This window comes from Hoplias malabaricus, chromosome 6, assembly GCF_029633855.1.
Source record: "Hoplias malabaricus isolate fHopMal1 chromosome 6, fHopMal1.hap1, whole genome shotgun sequence".
Lineage (NCBI taxonomy): Eukaryota > Metazoa > Chordata > Actinopteri > Characiformes > Erythrinidae > Hoplias > Hoplias malabaricus.
The window spans coordinates 39,126,920-39,147,874 of NC_089805.1; the positions used below are offsets into that span (position 1 = coordinate 39,126,920).

At 40.8% G+C, this 20,955-nt stretch overlaps 1 long non-coding RNA gene across 2 annotated transcripts in view; it reads left to right on the forward strand.

The window, feature by feature from the left end:
* Window positions 1–4,602, forward strand: part of LOC136700344 (uncharacterized) — an 8,603-nt gene extending 4,001 nt beyond the window's left edge. Inside the window, exon 4 of one of the 2 annotated variants that reach the window (XR_010803725.1) lies at window positions 3,748–4,602. This is a non-coding gene — a long non-coding RNA (uncharacterized lncRNA). Of the gene's footprint in view, window positions 1–335; window positions 634–3,747 lie in introns of those variants that run through there. The other variant, XR_010803724.1, reaches the window with a different exon arrangement.
* Window positions 4,603–20,955: the final 16,353 nt, after the last annotated feature.

Consider the following 20,955-nt stretch of genomic DNA (forward strand, 5'->3'; position numbering starts at 1 on the left):
AATATGGAGTTTGTGTTAATATAAAGATTGGGAATATAAGAAAGAGTCGATTCCTCTTCAGTAACCCATCAGCTCTATTAGATATAATTAATGCACACTGAGTATAATTTTTATACGTATAGAGCACTGCAACGTCCATGTGGTTGAGTGTCTCAGTGCTCTGAGTCTATTCTCTGCACCTGTATGTGTTCTGTGAAGTCCTTCATCCTGTTTGTGTGTGATTGTAAGAGGAGTATGGGAGTTATATGGAGTCCTCATGTCCTAACACAGGGAGAGATTGAGGTCAGTGGCTCTTCAGCAGGATGCTGTTTGATTTGAGTGCTTTTATCTTACAGCGTCCCCATCAAACCCAATCCCAGCCATCATTCATGCGCACTAACGAGAGATCATGAAGACAAACAGCATTAATAAAGTTGACTTATGCGCTCCTGCGTGTGCCGGCGGAGGAGAGGACGAGACAAACACGATCTCGCCTTTCACTGCCTTTCTCACATGCTTCTCATAGGCTTCTAACACACTCAAACAAAAACCAAAGGGGGCTCTCATGCCCTCTCCCTCTTATATTTCGCCTTTCCTCTATATTTCGTCTTATATCTTTCATTTACTTTCTTATCCATTATTCCCTCTTTTCATTCTCTCATTTTCTTTTTTCTTTTTCTCTCTCACACTTTATATATTGCTTTCACTTTTACTCTTTTTTTTTTCTACTCTCTCCCTCACTTTTTTATTCTCTTCTTCTACGTCTCTTGCTTTCTCTTTCTTTCTCTACTTCAGCTGTTTCTTTACTTTCTTTCATTTTCTCTCTGTTCTTTATTCTTGCTCATGTTCTCTCTTACTCCTCTCTCAAGCTCCCTGCCTTTCTCCCTTTCTTTGCTTTCTCTCTTTCAAACTAGGTAACTCTTTCTTTCACACTGCAGTCTCTCTGAAGGCTTGGCGCTTCTCTTCACTGGCTTCAAAGCAGCATCTTTATAAAAGCCGGGTTTGAAAAGCATCCAGACAGAGAGGGCTGCAGGTTGAAAGGTGAGAGGGGTGTGAAGCTCCTGCTGGGCTGGCACCGAAGTGAAGAGCTGACTCAGGATACCTATACATTACGGAGTTCAACAGGCACAGATCTCGTTTTCTGGCTAAATGTGACAGATTAGGGTATTTTTTTTTTTTCCAGTGGTTAACAATGCGGCCTTCTACGCAGAAGACTGTTTGATTCCCAGTTTGGGTTAGTGCACTATGCTACACCAAAAGTCCCTCAGCAAAACTATTTTCCTTCATTTGTATAACAATTCTGAGACACTCTAATTTGGAATGTCTGTTAAACACCCCCAGTAGAGATAGCACTCTACATGTGAAGGAGTTGTGTTTCAGGAGCTTATTCACAAGTTCAGTTATGGCACTTTTCCACTGCTTGGGCCCTACTTGACTTGGCTTGGCTCTTTTCCTTTTCCCATAGGCAACTCTAGTCCCTGGTACGAAGTGAGCCGAGTAGGGACTAAAAGTAATGTGGGAACCTCGCAGAGCATGGATTGGCCAGAGACACTTGTTTACGCTGTGAAATGCAGACCTCCAGCACAAACTTGTAGCTTGTAAAATCTCTAAGCTACAGCAGCAATGACAATTGATTTTATTTGACTCACAACGACACCTTGTAAAATCACACTGTAGTCTTTTAAAGAGGTTCTAACGCTCCTTGGCTCAGTGGCCGCTGGAAAAACTCCAGTGTTTAGTTCCAAAAATAAAAGCACAAAGTGTGAATTCCTGATGTGTAAACATTGCCTAATGTTACAGCCACTGTTGTTGTGGATTTCAAAGCCTGCACTTCATGTTAGAGATGGGGTTTTGCCACGTCACTAGCTATGTTTTGTTGGGGGAGTGGTGCTAGTGGAAAAAGTGACCAGGGGAGAGAGCATTGGGCCATGCAGAGCCAATGCCACGCAGTGGACATGTGCCATAATTTTCAACTAAAAATGGTCTGATTTGAGTGAAGAGGTGAAGAGTTACTGACTGGAGGTGGTGGAGTAGCAACAGGTGATGGAGGGCAAGATGTAACACCTGATGTCAACAGCGTTAGTTCAAGGTAATGTTGAGAATCATAGTGATGTCTAGGTAGTGGCCCTCTTTTCTTTATAGATGAGACATTAACAATGCATTACCTCAAGAAAGGCTATTATTTAAATAAATAAACGGGCATGGACACTTGCATCTTTGAAACTTCATAGATTTTAAGGCTTTTTAAATGTATTTAATGTCATTCATGTAAGTCCTACTGTGTCCTGGACCACAATGATAAGTCCGCAGAACCATAAAATCAACCTGAAATCACATTACAATGTTTTAATTTGTAGTTGTTGGAGAAAATAAAACAAAATCTATTGGGTTTAATCAATGAAAAGACACAATTCTTGTTTCTATGTATCTTCAATCTTCTGACCCTCACTTCTTCACTTCAGACTCTGAAGGCCTTTAGTTTAACACAATAACACTTCAGACAAGAGGCAGGGAAATTGCATGATCCAATAACACATGTTTTCCCTCCCACTCCCTCCACCTCCACCTATCATCGAGAGACAGTTATCACCTCCCTCTGCTGCAGACAGCCTCCTGTCTACAAAATTACTCCTCTGCCTTTCCTGCCTCGAGTTACACTTTCACACATTTGACCCTGTGGGAGAATCTTTACTCAGCATTTTATTTGCAATGTAACTGTTGTGTACATAAATGTAAACAACAGTTACATGGACGTCCAGTAATTCTTTTGAGAATTACCCGTGTTTTAATAACCAGAGACAAACCCTTACCCTGATCTTAACACACCTTCACCTTAAAATGTAATGGTTCACACTGTGAAGACCAGCCATGACCTTGATCTTGTAGTCCCCACACCAAAGAGACGTCTCCACAATGTGAGTATGTAAACAGGCTCTGGTCCCCACAATGCGGAGTATTTCTGGTATATATACACACACACACACACACACGCACACACACTCTGGCCTGCATCCCAATAGGACTGAATATGAAGTTGAAAGGAGGCTTTATAGTGTAAATGAAGAGCCTGTTTATTTCTTAAAAGATTGACCTTGAAATTGGAACATGGGGACTTCTTGCACTGAAGATGCTACTTAGTCCCGTCGAGCTCTGTATAAGTCTTTTTTTTTTATTATTTGAGGGTTATTTCACATACATTATGCGTCTGGTAGGAATGTCTGAGTTTACTGAAGTGGCTTACCAAAGAGGCTTTCATGCAGAAAGTTTTGAATTGCCATTATATGCAAAACTATAGGGTTTTTTTCCTTAAAAGAAGCTTTTAGAAATTTTAATTACCAAGTCTGGTAGGTGCAGAAGAAGAGAAGACTTGCAGACTGTTTGGTCAGCACCTTGTCAGGGTTAGAGGAATAAGTAAAGAAGGGAGAGGGTGAGCAGGCGAGAGAGAGAGAGAGTGAGTGCGTGAGAGAGAGGGGTGATAATGGAGTTTCCTTGTCTTCCTGCTGGTGTTGTCTCTGGCCTGTGGGGCCAAGCTGTGATAGACGTGCTGAAGTATTTAAACTGCTCGCTGCTTCCTCTCCACTGGCCATGGTGCCGGTTTCCGTGGTGACAGATGTACAGTAATGAAACTGACTTCAGCGATCAAACTCTTATGACTCCCCCAAGAATGGATTTTGGTGACACTAGGATGGAGCAGTGTCTGTGTGTGTTTTGGTGTGTGTGTAAAAATGAATGACCATTGCTGACATATTGTTCCTTTGTGACTTGAAGGAAATGAAGAGTGGATTATCTCCAGCAAGAAGAGATTACGAGAGAGAGAGAGGTGAAAAGAAGTGAGAATAAAAAGAAAGGAGAGATAGTCCACAGTATGTTATGTTTCAGCTACATTTTCATCCCTGGAGATGGGGAAATTCAGATCTGATTCGTTGTGGGACAGTGTTGGTTTGATGAAGTCTTTTGTTCACACCGACAGGGACAGATGCTGCGGTCCAAGCCAGTACATGCCCACATCACACAGGCTGGTTTTCCCCCTAAATTTGCCCACTCATGCATCCCCTCTGTGTATTCAGTTTTGTTTCATGCATGTCCTTGTCCTCTGGCTATTTCATTATTTCAAAGTTACATTGCTCGTCTTTAAACGCTTCTGTCTGTTTGAGCGTGTGTAATGCAGCACCGAGGCATTTCCATTTGAAAGCCCCCTGCTCTCTCCTCCTACTGAGCCTGGCAGGGCGTTTGTGTGTGTGGCCGTCTGTGTGGACAGCTGCTGGGAGGAGGCCCAACCAAAGGGCTTGCCCAAAAAGGCACCCGCCTCTGGGTGCAGCAGGCACAAAGCTTGACAGACAAATGTGGCTCCTAATGCATTGTTCATCATGGCTGTATGGTCGACTGACTGCTCCAGCATGAGCAGAATGGGACAAAATGTCAAATACCCACTGAAACTAGGGCAAAAGTTCCCTCCAAAGTGGCTCCAAATAGGAAAGTGTATGGGATATGTAATCTTTCGGGGACAGTGAGGTCACAGTGATGCACTTATTACTAGTTGCTTCCAAAGGAGGGATGCATTTCGCTCACTGTTGTTGCAGAGCTAGCACTTTGTATTCAGCATCCCTGCTCAGGTTACACATTTAGTTGATTTTGTAAGTAAGAATAATGAGAGCCTTACACCAAAACACTTTTCAAGCACTTTTACTGTCACAGACAAAGTCTGAATATAATCATGAGTCTTCCTGGAGTTGCAGTGTGGAGATTTTGTATACATTTAATTAAATTTAATTTATTCATTCATTCATTCATTATTTGTAACCGCTTATTCAGTTCATGGTCGCGCTGGGTCCAGCGCCTACCTGGAATCATTGAGTGCAAGGCGGGAATACACCCTGGAGGGGGCGTCAGTCCTTCACAGGGCAACACACACACACTCACACCTATGGACACTTTTGAGTTGCCAATCCACCTACCAACGTGTGTTTTTGGATTGTGGGAGGAAACCGGAGCACCCGGAGGAAACCCAAACGGACACAGGGAGAACACACCACACTCCTCACAGACAGTCACCCGGAGGAAACCCACGCAGACACAGGGAGAACACACCACACTCCTCACAGACAGTCACCCGGAGGAAACCCACGCAGACACAGGGAGAACACACCACACTCCTCACAGACAGTCACCCGGAGGAAACCCACGCAGACACAGGGAGAACACACCACACTCCTCACAGACAGTCACCCGGAGGAAACCCACACGGACACAGGGAGAACATACCACACTCCTCACAGACAGTCACCCGGAGGAAACCCACACGGACACAGGGAGAACATACCACACTCCTCACAGACTCCTGTGTGACTACGACACTACCTGCTGCACTACCGTGCAATTAACATTGCAGTGTTGTATTTAATGAACAAAAAAAAGGATATACTTATGTTTGTGTGAGGCTACAAACTTGCAATGTACCAATGTTATGTTCCCTAACTAGATGTAATATGTACCCTTGAGTGTTACACTGTTTCTGAGAGCACATTGAGGACTCTAGTTGTAGTCTTGCAATTAGTGACCCTGCAAGTTTATCAGTCTTTGCAAAATCATTGTAAAAACTCTGAGATTTTAGTTGCAAACTGTGATTTAGAAACTAGATTCCTGGTACTGTCACTGGTACATGTACAGCATTTTTAGATGGGGAACATAATTGTATCATTCATTCATTGTCTGTAAGCACTTATTCAGTTCATGTTTGCAGTGGGTCCGGAGCCACCCTGAAGGGGGCACCAGTCCTTCACAGGGTGACTCATACACACACACACCTACCTATGGACACTTTTTGAGTAACCAATCCATCATGGGAGGAAACCCACAGGTAGGACACATCAAACTTCACAGACAGTCCCCCGGAGTGGCACTTTAATTGTATCATGTTGTATATCAGTTGTAGATTTTTAAGTTGTGTTAATTTAAACACCCAATTTCATCTGCAGGATTTATAATTTATTATTTTATATTGCATGTTCTATAATGAAAGCATACAGATATTTATAACGCCTTCTGTAGAAGAGGAGCTTTAGGGAACACAACTGGACTTTAAAACCACTGCGCCAAGTGACAGGCTGATCCACTTAACGCACAACACCACTGCCACTTATAAGTGACTGCCTCTTCACCATCAATTTTATTAGTGCCTACCACGTCCACACTGTCACTGCCAATTTGTCAACATTGAGACGTACATGTTGGTAGATCACACTTTTTTTTTTAATAATCAGCCTCATATGAACATAATTAACTCTAAATATAAGCAATATTCTTACATTAAATACAGTACTTTTCAATGTTTTATTATTTACAATGTCCACATCACAATTTGCAGGAGCAAAGTTTAAAGACTTGTGATAATATTAAGCACAACTGGTTTTATCGGAGTATCAACATGAGAAAAAGACTGACCCCCTAACCCTGACACACTCAAACAAAATAATCAAGATGACGGAAGTGTGACGCAAGTCCAACAAGACTCATGTGACTGACTTTGAAAGTTTGTCTGCGACAGTGAAATCACTAGAAAAGTCCATTGGTGAAAGGCATTAGGTGCTGAGTCTAAAAAAAATCCATTAAAAAGTTTTTGAGGAAGGCAGGAGTGGTCGTCCTATATCATCCACACCCTTTCTGGCACTTTTATTTTTAAAGTGTTAAATCCTCAAAAGCATGGGACTGAACCAGGAGCAGCAATGAGAGAATTGTTTTGTTGATTACCGCTTTCCAGTTTCTCAAACACGTAATTTGCTCAGGGAATTGAGTAGCACTAGTATTAACACATTTATCTTTCACGTTCAGAATCCATGTCTCTTCTGCTAGCACACCTCTAAATTAGTATTTCAGTATGAACTGTGTATGCCTCCATGGCTTGATTTAGGACTGGTCACATGGGCCCTGTGGCCTACAAACACCCTGAGCAAGAAAGGTGGATGTGCATACGATGTTTACATAACAGTGTTTACTTAGAAAGAACTTGTGTATGGAAATTGACTGTTTATCTGACATGAAAACAGCTTTTACATTTAGACTTAATGTGTGCTCCACAGTTTGATCTTATTCCAGCATAAAATATCAAACAGTTCCTTATATTGGTCTGATGCCAGAATGAGAGGTTGTGAAGAAAATGCATTCACTTGATTTGAACGTATGAGAGGATAAATAAAGGATAAAAGTGGTGAGATATTATAATCATCCATTAGACTAGTAAAAAAAAATTATTTACCATCAGTCTGTCAAAATTTATCAGCAGTCTGCCCTAACTCCACCGAAAGCGGAAAAGGGACATGGTGACCAGAATTCATTCATTTTCAATGAAAATCATGTTGAGTGATGCGAAAATGAGCAATGCGAAGTGGGCGAATTAAGCGACGCAATGAAGTTCAGCTCTGCTCTAATCTATGCAAATGAGCAGTGATGCGCAGCAGTGACTATTAATCAGAAAGCAGGTCTTCACGATCCCTCAGAACCCCTCCACTCAGTTTAGTTCCTGCTGAAGATTTGTTCCTTTCTCAAAACGAAGGAGAGATCCATAATTACTGCATCCGGACTTGTTTAAAGTTAAGTATACAGTATGTTTTGTTGTTTATTACAACTGAAAGTATAAATAATATTTGCTTTGAATGTTTAAGTAGAGCTACTTTTTTGATAAATGACATTATGCCCAAATTAAAGTTGACATTTGTGTTAGCTAAAAATAATATTCAGTTATTTTTACATAATATAGCTGAATAAATAAAGCCTATGCTCTTACACTGTTCCTTTAAAAAGGTGGTTTGCTTGGTGATTCAATTTAGTCTGGACACGCCCACCAGCGACATATCACCTGCTGCATGGGCAATGCTGAGCTAGGGTGACCAGATCTGAGATGGTGAAAAAGAGGACACGTCTCAGGGTGGGGGGTGGGGGGTGAGCTCTTGCTCCTCGCTGCCGTTGTATGCTTAGCTGGACCTATGTGTGCTTTTAGGTCCTTTACACCTTTATTTGCTACACATGGGAAAATATGGAAATTTCTTTTTTAATTCATCCGAGAACTTACATTTATGTTTCGGCATAGCTGCTCGAGATGAGGGTAGGTACATGAGCTTTGCCTGACGTAAACAAGGACTACTGACGTGCAGACTGACCAATTAAATGTTTACAGAGAAGGTTATCGACCAATAATGGTAGCTCTACAGTCAGACCGTCCAATCAGAAGATTTTAGACTACTTCACCACGCCCCCTTCTCACTCAAGCGAACCAATCAGAGTAGGGGAGGGCGGGACTAGTTTGTGAACGAAACGCTTCTCAAAATTCTATGTAAGCTCTAGAAAAACAAAATCCCGGACGTTTGTGAAATTCCTCCCTTTGACATTTTTTTTAAGTCTAAAAAAGAGGACATGTCTGGGTAAAAGAGGATGTCTGGTCACCCTAGCTGAGCCATTTTATCGCTTTCGGTGTGCACACAAAGTAAGGATTAGTCAAACCCAACAGCACTGTGAGGAAACCCACAGGATAAACCTATAGTCAACTCCACTACCAGAGACAGTAAGCCACGTCTCAAGACCAATCAGCTCCGCCGCTGTGGTGAGAAAGTCTTGAACTCAGGCTAAGTCAATTCCACTACTGCACTTACAATTTCATTGGGTTAGGAGAAAGCCCTAATTCAAGGCCAGTTAATTTCAACACTGCGGTGTGTAAGATTCCAGGTGATACCTAGTCCGCAACACTTTCACTGTGAGAAAGTCTCCAGCTTAAGACTAGTCCACCTCGTCCACGGTGAGACAATCCCCAACTCGAGTCCAATCAACTCCACAACTGTGGTGACAAAGACTTCAGCTCACGCTTGGTCACCTCTGCTACAGCGGTGAGAAACTCTGCAGTTTGTGGTCGGTCACTTTTGCTCCTGCTGTTAGTATTCCAGGTGGAGAAATTCATATGAATTCACAAATTCAAATTATAATAAATTACACAGGATTCACAAACCATACAAGAGAACAAAAGGTAAAGTTTCAGCTGAAATGTGCTGTGTTCCACGTACCTCGTAAGTTGTCAGAGTTTTGAATGATGTCACACCCAAGCTGACCACGTAAACATTCAGAAAACCCTATGCCCCAGGTTTTTATTGTTAGCTTGTTCCCAATTAGCACTTTATGCAATATTTTACGCATCCAAACAGCATGGAAGCACATCCACATCCAGCAGTGGGATAGTACTGTGTGTACCACTGATTTAATGAGACACGAATAGATAGAAGTTCTAAAAAACTGAATGATATGATTTAGATCTTGAATTCTGAACTCTGGGTGCGTGAGACTCTCCTGACTTTCCAAGTAGGAGCTCAGAGTTGGGCATTCCAGTTGAAATATCCTACTCTGAGCTCAGACATTCCGACATCAAATGAAACACTGTGTTACCCTGGATACAGTAGTTCAATGATCATGCAAGAATGGAACATGTATAATTATTTTAAACACTAATCTGGGCTGAGTTAGATCATCTTAACCAAGACACTCGACTTTGATTTATTTACAGGACTGGAACATGACAGTGCAGTCAACGATGTTTTAAAACTGGGCTTTCTTTTTTGGAGTGTTGTGGGGTGTGACTAATTTTTGGCTTTTATCTTTTTTCACGTATAATGGGGTGACCAGATTTTGGTTTTAAAAAACAACACGTGGAGGTGGAGGTTGTGTGTAAAAAGTTGACAAAAGCATCCAGTGTGCAACCATGCTGTTGACCTTTAATTCATAAATGGATACCCTTTGACAAGACAAATAACACATAGCTTTGTGACCAGTTTCCTTTCCATTCAACATTTGTCCCTAAACAATTATAACCAATAAAATATAGAAACAGTTTATGGAAAGGCTGTTATTTTTGGTTCACACCAAACTGAAACTCACACCATACAAAACTGAAGCACTGTATTGAAATGACATTCAAATGATTGGTTTGCATAAAAAACAAACAAACAAAAAAACAATAATACACATGAAACGGACAAGATTACATTTTAACAATGATGTTTTTAAACGTTACTAAAATCAAGCACCACATTTTATCAACGAGAAATTATTCAAATCTTAGTAAAGAAACAGGGCATTGCTGGGATCCAGACGTTTATGTAGAAGTACTTGCATTTCATATAAAAGTCTGGCTAACAAAACGGTGCAGGATGTAATATCAGTCACAACTTCGTTCCTCGCTTTCTGGTGTTATGGCTTTAATAATACAGAGATGTCATGAAGGCACACGAGACGTAGTGTTTCCCAATTCTACTCTCAACTCTTGGACCCCTTGAAAAATTGAAACCTCATGTCCTATTTGCTCACCTAGAACAATACCATCAAAGTGCACATTTCAAGGAAGAGTTTAGGGCTTAGGGCAAGAATTGGGACGGGAAAACTTGAGGACTGCAATTTTTTTAATATATATTTTTATTTATTTATTAAATATTATTTCAGAACAGGATGTCACCCTAGCGTGTAATATTTTTCAGTTTTATAAAGAAATCCACCAGTATGTTGATGACTTGTGTGTTTGTGGGGTCAGTCTCTGGGCTGTGCTTGTTCTTGGCTATGAGCAGCTGGCGTATGTGTTTGAGTTCTGGCCGAGATTACTCTTCTTCAGTGAAGGGTGTAGATGCTCGAGTGACTGCGTCTGTTTCAGTGCAGTGGGTTTATTTCGAGTTGTGAACAATGTGATGTTGACTGATCAGAATCTAATAAGCAAAGGGCATAAGCAAAGGTGATTCCAACTGTAACTTCTTGTAATTTATGACAATAAATTACTTTTTCCATCACGCCCTGAGGAGGTTTATTCCCAGGGCCCAATATTTAATAAAGCAGCCCTGGAAGCTCTTGTCTGCCTGAAGATATGCTCTGACATCTCTGCTTACCTATGATTCATTGAAGCAAACTATGTGCAGTGATTCTATGGGTGTTGTTCTGTGTAAAGCATGCAATCCTGATGAAATAATAGCACATTTTCTGTTTGAGGGCATGTTAGAAATACTATGGTTCCTTCATTTTTTTCCCTCAAATAATTTCTAAATGCATTTTGAGCCACGTAGAGTATGGACCTGTGAAACTGTGTCATACTGTAGCCAGTAGCATGCCAATATAACTTGGTCTTAGTGATAAAAAATAGTTCTGTCTACAGTTTTCTCCCCAAAGTTAACTGGATACTCTAAGTGATTGTTAAATAATTAAAACACAAAATTATTCTGCATCTATGATACAGGGAAACAAACACTTGTGCACTGGAATAACTTTACACTAAATAAATTACTTGTGTACTCCAATCGAAACTGTGGGCGTTAATCCCAAAACAACTTGTCCACCACATTTGGAATAGCTGCTTTTTGCAGTGTATGTTGTTCAGGTTGTCACTCTTATGATGTATTACAGGTGCAACACTCTACAATTCAACTTCAACATTTTGTATGCACTCTTTATATAGAGTGAATGCAGCTACTTAAAAGTTTGCCCTTTGTGCACACGGACATTCAGCTGTCCGTGTAATCTCCATAAAAAAAGTATGAAAATAAATAAATAAATAAAATAGGAGCTGGTACACATGAGCTTAACGTCTCTCTGCCCAGTGCCAAAGGTACTAAAGGTGCATAAAGCCCCCAGCAAAGACCTGTGAAGCTGTGGAACTGCATTTTCTGAAGTGACTGAGCTCCATCCAATACCCTTTTGGATGAGTTGGAATGAATCCAAACTAATCATCCAACAGCAGTACCTGGCCTCACTAAAGCTCTTGTGAATGTCATTAGATTCTCACAGAAATATTCCAACCCCAAATCTAAAGCTTTCCCAGATGAATAGAAGCTGTAACTTCAGCAAATAGGAAATGCGAACCTATTAATATCTTGCATTTTAAGAGAATTGTTGGATGTGTTCAAAAACATGCGTCTCTATATACTGTAGCTTGCTTGTTGCAATGTTTGCATTTTGATTATTTAATAATCTTGTAATTCTGATTCCGCCATTAATAACCAGAGGTGAAATGTACACGGTACTGGTTTTGGAACAATTACCACGGTGTGTGTCAGAGGTGATTACTGTGAATGCAGTTCAAATGGATTTGTACAGCACATTTGATAGCCCTGATGTAGCGTCAAAGCAGCTTTACTGAAAACCTAAATTAGAACAAAAACATGTGAGCAAGCTAGAAGCGACAGTGTCAAGGAAAAACCCGAAACTGGATGAAGAAACCTTGGGATCCAAGACTCCCAAGCGGGAAACATCCTCCACTGATCAATCACTTAATTTCTGAATAAATGGCATTGAAACACCTTAAATGATATCAGTGCATTGTTATATTATCGCTGATATTCTTAGTAGTACGAGCAGTAATAATAATTAGTCGAGCACCATTCATTGTTCCTTTAAAGTGAAAAGGTGCAGACCATGACTCCTCTATTTTTGCATTATTTGAGGCACCTTTCCACTGCATGGACCCTACTCTGCTCAGCTGGGTTCTACTTTGCTCTATTGCTTTTCCATTAGGCAAATCTGGTCCTGGAAGTGGATACTTTTTTTAGTCTCTGCTTTGTGGAGCACTGACTGGCCAGAGAGATTTGACTACATGTCGAAATGCAGAATTCCAACACAAACTAGTCATCTGTAACATCTCTAAACTACAGCAGAGACCATATGTTGTTTTATCTGACTCAAAATGGCAGTAAATTGGCGTAAAATTACCCCGAGGTCTTCTGAAGTGGTTTAAACACTCCTTGGACTGGTGGCAGATGAAAGACTCCAGCTTGAGCTGGACAGAGCAACAAGAAACGGGAAAAACTTCCCTGCTCTGTCTGAATTGATGTGCGGAGCTGTGTTGAGTTCCAAAAAAGAACAACATATAAATATGTGATGAGTAAAAACCACTGACGTTGTTGTGGTTTTCAAAGCCTGTGTTTCTCATTAGAGATGTTTTATGATGTCACTGGCTGGAATTCATTTTAAACATTGTAATTCACACACAACTACAACTTCCTATAGAACCAAACACAGTTTCAGATCATTTTGAGTGGAATTATTAACAATGCCATACATTATAGATCCTACTCATTTGCCTTGCTGAGAACCACTACAGTAAATATTACAAACCTTCAAAAGCACTGTGGATATCCACCTAAAAAAGGTTCATCCCATTTGGAAATTTAGTAAAACAAAACATAACTTGAAAAATAATGCTATTGCCTTGCGCCCAGTGATTCTGGGTAGACTCCGGACCTGCCACAACCCTGAACTGGATAAGTAGTTAATTCATTCATTATCTGTAAGCACTTATCCAGTTCAGGGTCGCGGTGGATCCAGAGCCAACCTGGAATCATTGGGCGCAAGGCGGGAATACACCCTGGAGGGGGCGCCAGTCCTTCACAGGGCAACACACACACTCACACCTACGGACACTTTTGAGTCACCAATCCACCTACCAACGTGTGTCTTTGGACTGTGGGAGGAAACCGGAGCACCCGGAGGAAACCCACGAGGACACGGGGAGAACACACCAACTCCTCACAGACAGTCACCCGTGCCGCCCTGGATAAGCGGTTACAGTCAATAAATAAATTCATAATACTATTATTACTTGACAATACAGGAGAATTTCTGAGGATGGACTTTAGTGTTCTAGAAATTTAGTTTCCTAGTTTAGTTTCCTTAGTGACATGGAAAATGTTGTACAAGTATTTATTTGGGTAAAGTTTCAAATCAGGAAGTGGAGGAGGAGGACACGTCACTCCCACCACCCCCAATTTTCCTGCCAGTCAAGGGGATCAAACCAATGACCTCTCAGTCTCAATTAGGCCACGGCTGCCCAGATCAGAATCACATTGCGAAGCTCTGAATTATGACCAATTGGTTAGCAGACTTCAGAATGCACAAATTATTCAGAAAAGAAAAACACTGTCAAAATCTACCTTCTTTGAAACGTTCCTAGTAATGTTTGTTGTTTTTACCTTTCATTTAGAAAAGGTAGGTTTAGGAAAGGTTTAGTGGGCCATAAGCTATTTGCTGATCTTTTAGTTTCACTGTATAAACAAAAGTATGTGAACACCTGCTCGTCTGTTTTTCATTTTTCATTTTTCTCCATTCTCCATTCTCCATGCATTAGTTGGGTGAATATTTCACAAGAGTCAGAGCAGATAATTTGCTCCAAAATAAGAATATTTTTTTTTCACACATCGCTATTGCATTATAATTTAAGATAATAAATAAAATTATTTTTGGAGGATAAATATATTTGGACAGTTATGTAGGGTTAGCCTCAGATAGAGGGGGGTGTGTGTGTGTATGAGTGTGTGCGCTCACATCTGTGGGAGGGGCTTTTATCAGCAGAGTGGGCTTTGGAATGGAAGGTGGTGATAGAGAACTAAAGATATGGGATGAAAGGGGAGAGATTAGCATATAATTAGGCTTAATTACTTCAGCATTGTTTTGTAGGAAGCAGGAACTGTGAAATGACCAACTGCTCTGTGTCCGTCCAGAGCCTCAAACAGTATCACACTCCACAGCCATGAGTAAATTGCTGGCCATAAACATGTCCAGTCAACACCAGCTCTCTCCATTTTCACCTCTCTCTCTCTCCCTCATATATATATATATATATATATATATATATATATATATAATTTCTTGCTTTCAGACTCATCTTTCCTTCTTTATCTCTCCATCTCTCACTTTTTCTCTCATCTCTCTCTCTTTCACTCCCCCTGTGTTTCTGTCCCTGCCCCCTCTTTCCACGCTCTCTTTCCTCTCCATTAATTTCTCCATTTTCTTCTCGACTAGGAAAGCCTTTTTCTTTTTCGCTTCGTTTTCCACTCTCTTGTGCGACCTACCTTTTCTTGGCTGCATTCAGTCACTTTTTCCATTCTCCTTTTAAAAAAGTGACTTTTGCTCCACCTGAGGTCTGGGTGATAAAACTTAAAGTCCTTGAAAGAAAAAGAACCATGCAGAGGGCAGCTGTTTTTTTTTTGCAGTATCCCTTTTTAATTTGCAGAAATAAAAATACATATAAGAAAGCAGATAAAGACAGGAATGTGCATGTCCAGACATTGGTCCACAGACTACATCTGTCTCCCTCAACACCTCTGTTGTGGCGCTAGCCATGTCAAGGAGAGCTGTCTGCCAGCAGATAAATGGGGAGACGGTCTCATTCATAAAGACTGGAAATGATCTAGAAAATGTGGAATTTATTTTCATTGCTGGAATAAAATGTATGTGGAAAATGCAGTGGTCTAATTTTTTTTAAACACTTTTTTTAAAGGGAATAAAGCATAAAATATGAAACATGCTCTTGGGATGTTTTTTAGCCCGGTGACAAGGTTTTAATGAGACAAACAGAATGGCATGTACATGAATGCATAGTTTTGATTAGTGTTGATTAAAGCTGGGAGAGAGGCAAGAGACACCTTTGTGAGGATAAAACTTACATGACTGGCTTTTCCTTACTGTGAGTCATTCAGAAACAGCCCAGTTTAATCACTCATAACTTCAGCATGAATGGGTGGAACTGAACTGTTGAAGTCGTAGGTGGATATACACTGTGCAAATATAAAACCACTAAAATTTAAGAGAATAACTTGTAGTTGTCATTGTAATGAGTTAATTAAGATGTAGGTTTTATTAAGCAGTAAGTAAATGATCAGATCTTGAAGTTGAAGTTGGAGACAGGGATAATGTTCATGTGTAAGGACGAGAATGAAGGGCCAGACTGTGATGGCCATAATTTTTGAGCCAGATCATCGCCAAAATGGCAGGATTAGTGTGGTAATCCCTGTGGTGCAGTGATTAGTTTGTGAAACACAATGCATCCCAGCTTGTTTTTTATAGGGCTGTGACCCCTTTGGGATCTATGCAATCTATTTTTTATAAATGTTTACTGAGAGAATGTCTACTGACTCAGTAAATGCGAAACACACAAAGGTCTGAATTTGTTCTTCCAAGAAACGGCATCTGGAGGCGTTTGGGAGGTGGAGACTTTAAAACGTTGAAAAGCATGAAAAGAGGTGAGGATGTTGCTCCATAGGCGGGTAGTTCTTCAGAATTGTCTACGTTGCTTTTAAGGTCAATGGTTTTGGACTAGAACCTCAGGTTTAATGTAGTTGGAATGGTCATGTGACCAAATGCTTTGCCCTTAGTTTGTCTAAGGCAAATCCATTTAGGATCATTTTGTTGTTTATCATTTTGTTCAGCGGTTTGGATGAGCACTGATTTTATCTTGAGTTGTATATGAGGTCAGACTGGAAACAGACTTGCAGGGCTGCGGTTTGTTTATAGTCCACATCTGACAGAATTGATTGTAAGATATCAGAGTTTGGTGTGGATGCTCTGCTTCCAGATCCATACTAATGCAGTCATGACTTTGGTGTGAGAGAAGAAGGAAAAGTCAAAGACAACAATGCTTTCCTTTGTTCCTGATTCAAAAGCCAATGTTTTTAAAACCAACAGACTCACCCATGCCTCTTTATTGATGCCTGCACCCTGGAGCATGATGGGAAGGCTATCTCCATGGTTCAGAGTCTCAGAGAGGGGTCTGCTCCACTGCATGGCGACTCCATGTTCTTTCTTATTGCAAGGGCATCCCGCTGTCCTTTTGACAGGGCAAGAGACAATCTCTACTGGAGAGAAGAGAGATAGAAAGGAGGGGGAGGAATAAGTGAATTCAGAGAAGAGAGAAGGCCATGTGTGCTCTCCGTCTCTCTCGCTCTGTCTCTTCTCTCTCTTAGTCTCTCTTTTCCTCTTTCCTCTGTTTATATCCACAGCAGCTCAGTGGGTTTGGAGAGCAGTGTTGATTGGCTTCATGCTGGCAGATGTAAGGGGGAGAGGGAGAACTTCAGATGCTCGTGTGTTGTCTCTGAACTGTGTTTTCCTGCTCTCTAGAGGCCCCTGTATCCAGTGCAACAGACAAATAAAAAGTCCCCCTGCGGAAGAGACAGCGATACTGTACACTGCTTCTTTGCTGCTGTCAGGGGAGTTTGTTTATGGATCTGAAACCATCCCATGTTTGAATTATTTGTCACAGTCCTGATCAATACATTATATTTTCACACACATCCGGCTGAACGGCTAGGGTTTACTTTTTCAGAGTGATTTTTCTATTATTTAAAATAAAGTAGAGGTTTCCTGATGAAATAAATATATATTTGGGGCTCTAACATTTAAAAGCTTCATAGACACACTAATCTGTGTGTTATAAAAGTATAAACATTGACATATACCAGTAAAAGCCCAAGTTTATTTGTTTGTTTATAGGTCTGAAACAGTTTAAATTATATCCCCACTCTCAAAAAAGTTGGGATGCAGTGTAAAATGTGAATAAATGTAAAAACAAAACAAAACAAAATGCAATGATTTGCAAATATCCCAGACCCATATTTTATTTGCAATATGAGACAGTGAGACCTTTTACCAACTCATTTAGAACTTGATGACAGCAATGTATGTCAAGGTTCGGATGGGCATTGAAAGGTTGGAAAGTGGTGCTGTTACATTAAAAAAAAACAGCTGGAGGAGCAACTAAGTCAAATTACAGGGTATAAAAAGAGCATTTTAGAAATGCAGAGTCTCAAGGCAGACAGTATACGCTGAATGCTTGTGATCTTTGGGCCCTCAGGCAGTGCTGCATTAAAAACAGGTCTGATTCTGCACTGGAAATCACTGCAAGGGCTCAGGAACACTTCTAGAAATCACTGTCTGTGAACACAGTTCGCTGCGCAATCCACAAAATCAAGTTAAAGGTAGTTATCTTGCCAAGAAGAAGCCATATGTCAACATGATACAAAAACGCTACTGTGTTTTCTGGGCCAAAGCTCATTTAAAATGGACTGAGGCAAAATTGAAAACCGTTCTATGGTCAGAGGAATCAAAATTTGAAAGTCTTTTTGGAAACCATGGACAACATGTACTGTAGACTAAAGAGGAGGGGGGCCATCCAGCATCAGCGCACAGTTCAAAAGCCTGTGTATCTGACGGTATGGGGTTGCAGTAGTGCCTATGGCATGGGCTGCTAACATGGAAGTGTGGAAAGGCACTATCAATGCTGAACTGTATATAGAGGTTTTAGAGAAACATGTGCTCCCATCCAGACCACGTCTCTTTCAGAGAAGGCCCAGCATCCATCACAACAGCATGGCTTTGCAGAAGTTCAATCTCCGAACTCTGACTGCAGTCCACACATTTCACCAATAGAAAGCATTTCTATTTTTATATCTCCAGCAACTGATCTGTTTACGTCCCAAACGTTTACAGACTGTTGTTAAAAGAAGGGATGTTATCATTTTTGAGACGTGTTGCTGCCAACAACTTCTTAATGTTAGTAAGGTTAATAGGTAGACAAGGTAATGTCGCATTTACACAGCTCCAGGGTCTTGGGGTTGTGGGTTCGAACCTTGCCTCATGTCGCTGTCTGTGAGGAGTTCAGTGTGTTCTTCCTGTGTCTGTGTGGGAAGAAACCAGAGCAGCTGGAGAAAACCCAAAGTCCAAAATCACACGCTGAAAGTGGATTGGCTGTGTAAACTTGTCTGTAACTGTGAGTGAATATTTGAGTGCGTGATGACCTGTGAATGACTGGCGTCCTGTCTGAGGTATATATCTACCTTGCACCTAGTGATTCCTGGTAGGCTCGCACTCGGAACAGGGTGAAGTGGCTAAGACATATGAATGGATAAATTTAAATTATATTGCTATTGATTTTATTTCTCTGTAATTTCACACAATTTTATTATTCCCCCAAATTACATCATAATATCCTTTGATTATTTTCTGATGAATATAAAAGTCACACTAAAGCCTTTAAATCAGCAAAATGAATAGTCTCAGTCATGCCTTCTCTCTGAAACATTTGTAATTTTGAACTATATGCTTGAGACAGGTGTCTCTACTTTCTGATCAAGTGTTAATCAAGACAGTATTGTTAAACCATGGAACTTTTTAGCTCGGACCAATAATATGTTCGGTCCACTCAGATTTGGAGGCATTTTTCAAATTACCCCAGACTTTCTACCTAATTGAGCTAACAATTTTAAGACATTTTCTGTTAGATAACCAAGTCCAGATTTATGCCTTTGAGCCTGATTTCGCAACAGTCAATTGGCTAAAACTTTTTTTTTGGGCACTGACATAAAGGTACTTCTATCCTTTTTTGTGTGTAATCTAGCCTTATTTAGCCCCTGGTTATTATCATATCGACTTATATTATCATCTTTTAAACATGCCTCTGATGACTACTGATAATTGAGTTATATTCCCATGGGTTCTATGGGCTAGTTTCAGGGAAGGCAGGGATTAATACAGTATATAGACGAAAGTATAGTTTCATTCAGTCCCGTTGCCACAAGGTTTAAAATTAAGCATCTATTTATGCAGTTTGGCTTAACAAATTTTTATGAAATAATAATATTCTAAAGAGCTCACATAAATTTTTTCCCTCCTAGATATTCTATCATCAAGTATGAATGTTATTATTGGATATTGGAAGCATTTAGGAACCACAGCAACTCAGCCACAAAGTGACAAACCATGTAGTGTAGTAAAGTTAGAGCTGTGGTCCTGAGTGCTGAAGTGCAGTGTGTAAAAGTTGCCTGCACTTAACAGACAGTACAAAACCAGCTGATATAGCTGCAAAGTGGGAACCAGCTCCATATTAAGGCCTGTGCTTTTAGAATGGGTTCGTCATAAGAGCTCCTGTAGGTGTAATATGTACGTACATTTGTCCTTATAGTACACATTCTGCTAATGTCATCTGATGATAAAAGACTTGGCTGTTAGCTAACAGGATGAATTAAGTGTGTTTGTAAAGGAAAATCAGCCCTCAGCTACAGCTCCTTCCCCGATTTAAACGTTTAATCGGGTATATAAGCCACAATCCCCTTCTTATTGACTGCACTAACAGCTGTCACAGCACAACTGCTGACATAATCATGCAATTCATTAATGAATAATGGTCTTGGATGTTTTCATTTTGTGGTGTCCTACTTGGAGACTTTTGACCTACCTTGCTCCACTCACTGAGGGGAAACTTCAGAAATCTTCATTAGCTCCAGTAATTTTCCCAAACAAGGACTAGATTTTGACAAGTTATATAAAGCGCTCATTACACTGATAAGGCTAACAGGGGAAATCTTTGTAAATAACAGCATGCTTTATTCCTCTGCTGAGGACAGCGTGTGCTCTAGATGTGCACATAAATGGAAATAATCACCAGATTCCTATCAAATAATTGGACCAATGGCAATAAAACAGAGCAGTGGTATACGAGCCCAGTAGCAGGTTTACAGTCTTAAGTCTCTAAGGAGGAGGAAAAGGGGGTTTATTTGGAGTCCTGTGCTGCCAGAGCCACCCTTATTTGGCTGTCTGTGTCAGGCCTGCTGGATGTGGAGATAAGGGCAGGGAGGGAGGGAGAGAGACACAGAGAGTTGGGGGTGGGGGAGAGAGAGAGAGAGAGAGTAGTCAGCGAACTCCCTGGCCGAACGCTCCGTCCAGCTCAGCCTGTTCAAAGGGAATGGATTAGCCTCCTCTGTCAGAGGGCACTGCGACAGTAAAAGAGAAAGAATGGAAGAAAAAGGCAAAAGATTCACTTGCCAAAGTGAAAGGCATTATAGAAAAAATTCTGATTGCAGAAGGGTATTTATAGATGTCGCAGAGGCAAACCGGCTTAGCGTTAATGGAAAGCGCCGTCTAATTTCTGCTGCTTCTGTCTTTGGACCCTGCCACATCAGCCTAACCTGGATATGTCCCCAAGTCCTTTGATAAAAATATTCAGTCCCCAACCCACTGACTGCTCCCCTGAGATCGGGGCTATTTATAGCAGCTATTCTAAGCACACTTTCTTGGCTCGCTTTCTTGCCAACACTTCTTGGCTGAAGTGTCACATTACAACAGAATGTAAGAAACCAAAGCGTTTGTGCGAATGTGTGATGGCATGTATGTGTTTGATACTTGAATGGACTCTGTGGT